Here is a 7,907-nt window from a genome sequence, read left to right as displayed (position 1 = left end):
AGAAACTACTGATGTAATTTAACAAAATATTAAGTATAAACAAGTACAGTTGACTCAATGCGAAGGTTAAGGGTGCTGACCCCCTACATAGTCAAAACTCCACATGTAATTTCTGACTCCCTCAAAATTTAACCACTAACAGCCTACCATTGACTGGAAATCTTAGCAAAAACACAGAGTCAATTAATACATATTTTGAGTGTTTTATGTATTAGATACTGTACTCTTTTACTCATTAGAGAAAACAAAATGTTAAAGAATCATAAGGAAGAGAAAATACCTATACAGCCCCATACTGTACTCATAAAAATCTACATGTATAAATGAACCCTCTTGGAAAAAAAAAAAAAGTCTTTTTTATGTTTATTGTTTCATCAGTTCTGACAAATGCATACTGTTGGAGTATCTCTGTGGTTTTCTTTTTCTCAGGATGTCATAAAAATAGGACCATTGAGTAGACAAAATTTTGGGCCTTGTTTGTTTCACTTAGCTTAATGCATAGATTCACCCACACATGTCCACATCGTTCACTTTCATTGTAAATGAGCGTTCTGTTGTGTGAGTGTGTAGTTTATCCGTTCCCCACTTACAGGTGTTTAAGTTATTTAGAGATTCTGGTGATTGCCAATAAAGTCACTAAACGTGTTCATGCAGAGAGTTTGGGGTAAATATAAAGTTTCACTTTACTTTGGCAATGGCCAGGGGATAAGGTTTCTGCAGCATGTGCTAAGGGCATGCTTCCCTTACAGGAAACTGCAAAAATCAATAGTCCTTGGTGTGGTCAGGTTGTCTTTGTTTTGTTTTGTTTTTTAAACTTTTTTTATTTCTTTCTCTCCTTTCTTTCATCCTTCTCTCATTCCTCTCCCTCTCCTTCCCTCCCTTCCCTCACTCCTTCCTTCCTTCCTCTCTCCCTTCCTCCTTCCTGTGTGTGTGTCTCTCTCTTTATTTCACATTGTCGTTCCTATTTGCATTTCTCTCATGGCCAACTATATTAAGGATCTTTTCTTGTGGTTATATATTTTCTTTGGTGGTATCTGTTCAAATAACCCTTCAATGTTAGGTAGAAAGTATCTAGACCAATGAAACTGGATATTTCTTTTTTAGATGGTTATAACTACAAATTCAATTTCTTTCCTTGAAGATGTACAGCTACTCAGATTGTCTATTTCTCTGTGAGAGCTTTGGCTAATCTCCGCTTCACGAAATTTATTAATTTCATATGAATTGTCAAATTTGTGGGATAAAGTTAGTCATAGTTTGTCTTATTATCATTTTAAAACCTTTAAAGTCTGTGGTAAATGCCCTCTGTCTTATTCTTAATAGTTGTAATGTGTACCTTCTGTTATTTTTTCCTGGACAGTCTGGACAGTGTTTATCAATTTTATTAACACTTAAAAAATTACAGAATGTGTGTTTTGTATATTCTTATTTGAGCAAATTAAAAATGAACTTTATAAGGGTATTATGTGGTATTGGTGTATTATTTCAATAGCCATGGTAATGGCATGGTGATTATTAAGAAACTATCCAAGGGTACCTGGGTGGCTCAGTCAGCTGAGCAATGGCCTTGGCTCAGTTCATGATCTCACAGTTTGTGGGCTGGAGCCCCGCATTGGGTCTGTGCTGACAGCTTAGAACCTGGAGCCTGCCTTGGGTTCTGTCTCCCTCTCTCTATGCCCCTCCCCCACCTGCAATCTGTCTGTTTCTCTCTCAAAAATAAACACTAAAAAAATTTCAATAAAATAAAACAAAGTCTCAATATAGCACATTAGGCATTAAAAGTTACTTGTAGAAGATTCAACAGTGATATGGCGATAGAGAGAGAGAGAGAGAGAGGGAGGGAGATAAGCCATGCCAAGGGGCAAAATCAGCATACAAAACACAACATATAGTATATTTCCAATGGTGTGTGATTTATTAAGATAGTTTTCTTAAGATTTTTAAAGATATTATCTCAGTGCATAATGTTCCTTAGAACTGTTGAAGAGCCTCTGTGACTTACTTGGTCAACTATCTTATTCTCTTTCAAAACTCAAGGAGACACAACTTAGAGACTGATAAAGGTGCTGCCACAATTCCTTCCACAGATGCCTCACAATCTCACTGTTGGGTAAGAGTGAGACACATGGATGCGAGTGCCTCGCACTTCCACCCATGCTCTCGCTTGCCCAGATTCCATCCAAGGCCACTCCAATGCCTCATCTTTGGATTCCCCAATTGCCCCTTGTTTTTGTTCACACTCTGATCCAGAGTGCAGCCACTCGGCAAAGAAACCTGAATCTGGAGAGGCCTCCACTGTAGCTGTGTGCCCTGATGAAAGCTGGACCCTTCAACAAGCCCCCGCATGCAAGTCAGAGTTGCCAATTTATATCTCCCCCACTCCTTTTCTCAGCGTGTGTTCACTTTCTGTGCCTCGGTGCCTTTTCCTCCTAGCCATTAGCATTCAAGTTTGGGGGGTAGGATTATATAAAATTCTGCTTTAAAGAAGGCAGAAGCTGGTGGGAAGAATTTTAGGTTGACCCTCCAGGATGCCTGCCCCCCCGCCCCCGCCGTGTGTACCTCCACCTGTATAATCCCCTCCCCTTGAATGTGAGCAGGAGCTCTGAGTAGATGTAATTAAGATCCCAAATAAGTTGGTTTTGAGTTAATTAAAAGAGAAGTGGTCCAGAATAGGTCTGACCTTATCAGGTGATCCTTTAAAAGAGAATGTACAGGTCATAATAGCAGATGGGTCTCCTATGGGCCTCAGAGAATCTGGGTGCCATGTTGTGCAGTGGAATGGTAGGGATACTCTTGGAACTGAATGCTGTTAACAACTAATGAGATTGAAACAGGACCCCAAAACTCAATGAGCCCAGAACCCCTTCCAATACCTGTATTTCCCCTAAGCATGTGACTCAGCTATGACATGCCCAGATTCCCCAATTAGGGACACTGAGATAATATATTTATATTGCTTTAAACTGCTAAATTTATGGAAACCTGACACATTGCAATAGAAAACCAATGCAGGCTGTGGGTCTGATTCTTTTAATTTCAAAGTCTTCTTAGCCCCAATATACATATTACTACTTCCTGCCAAGGAAGCGACTTTGCATTCCAGTGGCTAATTCTAGACCACCACAGAGTATGTTCACCTGCTTGACTTGGCCATGTCTAACTAAGCAAAGTGAGTTAAGTACTCAGAAATAAAATGAAATAGGGGCGCCTGGGTGGCTTAGTCGGTTAAGCGTCCGACTTTCCGACTTTTGCTTAGGTCATGATCTCGCGGTTTGTGGGTTCGAGCCCCGCGTCGGGCTCTGTGCTGACTGCCAGCTCGGAGCCTGGAGCCTGTTTCAGTCTGTGACTCCCTCTCTCTCTGACCCTCCCCTGCTCACACTGTCTCTCTCTCCTAGAAATAAATAAAACATTTAAAAAAAAAAGAAATAAAATGAAATATAACTGATTCAAAGTGATTTATAATACAGTATAATTAATAAATAACATTATATAAGTATATTTAATATAAAACTATATATGTGTAACTATACATAAATTTATAAACATTATTATCTAATATGTAAATATGTATTAAATTTATTATTTGTTATATTTTATAATTATATCAATGCTATATTAATCACATAATTAATACATATAAGTATATATTCATTCCATATATAAGCAAAAGTTTTGAAAGTTTACTTATTTATTTTGAGGGAGAGAGAGTGTGAGCAGGGTAGGGGCAGAAAGAGAGGGAGAGAGAATCCCAAGCCGGCTCCATGTTCAACGTGGTGCCCAACACAGGGCTCGATCCCACAATCATGAGATCACAACCTGAGCCAAAATCAAGAGTCAGATGCTTAACCAACTGAGCCACCCAGGATCCCCTATAAACTACATAACATATAAACATTAAAATACAGTTATATATTAGTGACTGAAAGTTTTATTCCACATATATATTAATTTATTCCATATATAACACGTTCAGTAGTAGAGGTGAGAAAAATATGAGCCTGGATAAACATTTTGGGAATCACTAGGGGCAGTCTACTGTGTTAACTGAGGATTAAGACCACATCTTAATTAATGAAGCAAAATTTGTATAAAATGAACTGTAAATGAATTTTGTGGTTACTGAATGCAAACCTTTTAATTCTATTTAGGTGAAGATGTTATATTGTAAATGGGGAGGGAGAGGGAGAAAAGGGGAATTGGCAGATATTTTATACAGAAGGCTTTTTTTTCTTTTTTGGTAGAAATCTTCTAAAAAGAAGACCCAAAATATATGGCCTTGACAAGAAGAGCAAGACTTAAGACTGAAAGCAATTATATGAAGCTAACTGGAGAGCTGTGGCAAACCCATATATTAAGATCTTCAATATAATCAGTATCAAGAGTTCAAGGAAAAGGATGAAAGTCAGCTGCAGAATGGAAGGGCTCTTCAGCTTGATCTTCTGAATATATAGCCGAGACCTCGCGGTACATAGAAGTTTCCATCTTATATGGCAGTCCACATCTACTCCATGGAAGGGCAGAACTCACGGAAGCAATCCGTTCCTGCCCTACTGTCTCCTGCTGCCTCATCCATCGATAAACTATCCTCAAATATAAGCACTGTTTGAAATACGTTTTGAAAAAGACACAATAGCTGTTTTACCTTCACTGCTTTTTCATGTGCAAGAGGCGCCTGGGGGCTTAGTCGGTTAAAGGTCTTATTTCAGTTCTGGTCACAATCTCACAGTCTGTGACTTCAAGAGCCCATCAGGCTCTGGACTCACAGCTCACAACCTGGAGCCTGCTTTGGAATCTGCATCTCCACCTCTCTCTGCCCCTTCCTAGCTTGTGCTCTGACTGTCTCTCTCTCCCTCAAAAGTAAATTTTAAAAATTAAAAAAAAAAAAAAAGAATCGGGGGCACCTGGATGTCTTAGGCAGTTGAGCGTCGAACTTTGGCTCAGGTTATGACCTCACAGTTCAGGTCATGATCTCACAGTTTGTGGGTTCAAGTCCCACATCAGGCTGTGTGCTGAGAGCCTGGAGCCTGGAGCCTGCTTTGGATTCTTGTCTCCCTCTCTCTCTGGCCCTCCCCAACTCATGCTCTGTCTCCTTTGCTCTCAAAAACAATAAACATAAGAAATAAAAGAAAAATTAAAGAATCAGCACATTGCTGAGTGTAATAGGGTTGAGCTCACAGACCAAGTTAATGACTGGTATTTAAAATAAGCACGCCCCAAGTTCTAATGCATCTGTGTCTTTGGCAATTGTGAATGCAGTACAGATAATTAAATTCATTTACTGAATAGAAAGTTGTATATGAAGCCTGTGATCTGACTTTCCACATTTGCAGACAATATAAAAGAAGTCTGTAAGATTTAAATTTTTCACACATGTGAACATGTACAAAGAATTGTCAAAAAAATATCTGTCTTGTATATCATTCCGGCACTAATCTTAGCAAACATAATTTTAAACTTTTCTCAGACTGGAAAGAATGTGGTTAAGTTATTCATATCCATCAGCATATCTTTTTTTTTTGTATCAAATTGTCATTATATTTGATATCTTGTGCACTGAGTGGTTATCAGAATTAAAGCTGAAATAATAAATTACAATGTTTGTGTGAAATTTTAAAAAATCAATTAAAAAAACCCAGAGAGTATTTTATCTATCTGTGACAGAAAAATTGATCCCAAACATAATTTTATATTTGTGAGTGTATATGTTCGTGCAAATATGTGTGTGGAGTTAAACTCACTCAATTCATTTGGAGAGAGGCATACAGATTTAGTAGGAATTGTCTATAATATACAATCATATACTTCAAAAGCAAGTGATTCTAAACACTTGTCATCATTAACTTTAAGTGATGTAATATTGGATATTAAAAACAAACAAACAGTGCTCGCTTCGGCAGCACATATACTAAAATTGGAACGATACAGAGAAGATTAGCATGGCCCCTGNAAAAAAACACAAAAAACATTTAACATTGAGTTACAGGTTGGGTATTATTGTCCTTCAAGTGAAGAAACAGGAACATTTTATGATGAACATAAAGGTAAATATAGGCTATGAGTCTGGAAGCATCTTTTGAATAGCTAAAACAAGTTTACTTGACAAACACTTTTTTCCTAAGCATTAACAACTCTGATGATGGATAATCTTTCCGGAAGGCATATTGTTTTAATAATGTAAAACATCCTCTCGGATACCTACATACTCACTTATTGTCAGCATATACAAACAACCATGCAAAAATTATACCTAAAAGCATTTATGCACAACTACATTGATAATACATAATGTGCTCAGTTAATTTTATAATAGAACTCCTATGGGAACCCAGGATAATCTCTATGACATAACATATCTTTATGAGCATTTTAGAAAGTGTTCAGAAATACTTGCAAAGAATTATATAAAATGCATATCAGGTACAAATCATTGTTCAATGTTACTTTGAAATTTATGGAAGGATATCCATGTTTATGCAGAAAGATAACTTAATTTGTGGGTGTTCAAGGGGGAATCAAAATTACAAAGATTCTGCTTTCTCTCTGCAATCAATAGAACCATGCTGATATACTGATGTAAGGAAAACATAAGCGCTGTCACCTCTAACACACACCAGCTTTCTGAAATTGGAGCACTTATATGACTTTATTGTGATCTTAGTTTTCCTTTTGAAATGTATGGATACCTACTCATCTTGCAAAGAAAGATCTTACAAAGAAGATTAAATGAGAAGTGTTTATAGTGACACACAACACAGGGAGTCACACAAATCACATTGTCTTCAAATGATAGTTATTATTTTTTCACAATTAGTTCTCTCATGTTTTCAATACATCTTGGGGAATTAAATTTGAAGTCTTCTAAATCTTCTAATTATCATGTTTCAAGTGGCTTTTATTAGTCTTTTATTTAGCTAAATGTTGAGTGAAGTCAGGAGACCGGTCAAGATGAAGAAGAGATGAATGTGTTTTGCTTTTGTTTTTGAAAATATATTCTTCGTGGGAGGAAATACTATTATGCCCATCTACATTTATGAAAAATAAATTGAATGTTTAATATTGCATTCAAAATTGTTGCAAAGTCAGTAAAATAATTATGGATGCCTTTGCTTTCCAAAGAAAAATGTTCTTGGGAAAGAAAAAAATCCGTTCAAACCAGCTCAAGACAGGTATTCTAAGAAGCTTTCAGGTTAGACTCTCCGAGCCCTTCTAAGTAGTAAGGTCAAACCAAAATAGTTTTGATTTCATGTGTTCTATAGTTAGCACACTAATTTTAGCTTCCTACATATTGGAGTTAGATCTTTCCATACTGATGCCTGTATAGTTTATACACTGTTAATATCCATATACCACTGGTATGCCGGAAGAGTGAATTTATAGGACTAATTGAAAAAGTTTTAACATCCAAATATTTAAAAGGTGTTGAGAGTATTTTTAATGTTTGAATTTGTTACGTATTTGGTCAAAGTTGTATTTGCTTAGATTTAGAACTGATGAGAATGTGAAAGGTAGATAAAACTTGAAGTACATTTTAAAGTAGAAAAATGTATAACCACATGTAACCCTTAAACACTTTAATCTTGAAATCAAATTTATTTGTTTTTTCAAATAGGGCTTATAGTGGGAATGTCAGAGAAAAAAAATTTACTAGGCTTTTAAGAAATCTGATTTCTCAATCTGCTCTTAAAACTCAAAAAATCTCTCCTTCTCCCGTTGAAGTAATAAGGTCCAGATGTACCTTTCCTACTGAAACCGTTGGAAAAGTGTATAAAATCTCAGATGCACATTTTTTTCAGGCCCCAGGCAACAGGCGATGCAGAGTTATGATTTCTGAGAGAAGGAAACAAAGGAAGTCCTAAAAGGGTAGGTGTTACTGCTGGGTTTACAAGCTGCAGTGCAGGAAGGAGAAG

The 7,907-nt window shown here is 36.8% G+C and overlaps 1 pseudogene; it reads left to right on the top strand.

Moving 5' to 3' along the window:
• The first annotated feature begins 5,881 nt into the window (after positions 1–5,881).
• On the top strand, positions 5,882–5,979 carry LOC144227039 (U6 spliceosomal RNA; annotated as a pseudogene).
• The last annotated feature ends 1,928 nt before the right edge of the window (positions 5,980–7,907 follow it).

The sequence above is a fragment of the Crocuta crocuta genome, unplaced genomic scaffold, assembly GCF_008692635.1.
Source record: "Crocuta crocuta isolate KB4526 unplaced genomic scaffold, BGI_CrCroc_1.0 scaffold32, whole genome shotgun sequence".
NCBI classification, from domain to species: Eukaryota; Metazoa; Chordata; class Mammalia; order Carnivora; family Hyaenidae; genus Crocuta; species Crocuta crocuta.
Note: the sequence above shows the minus strand (reverse complement) of the source record. Positions and strands in the feature narration are given on the sequence as shown.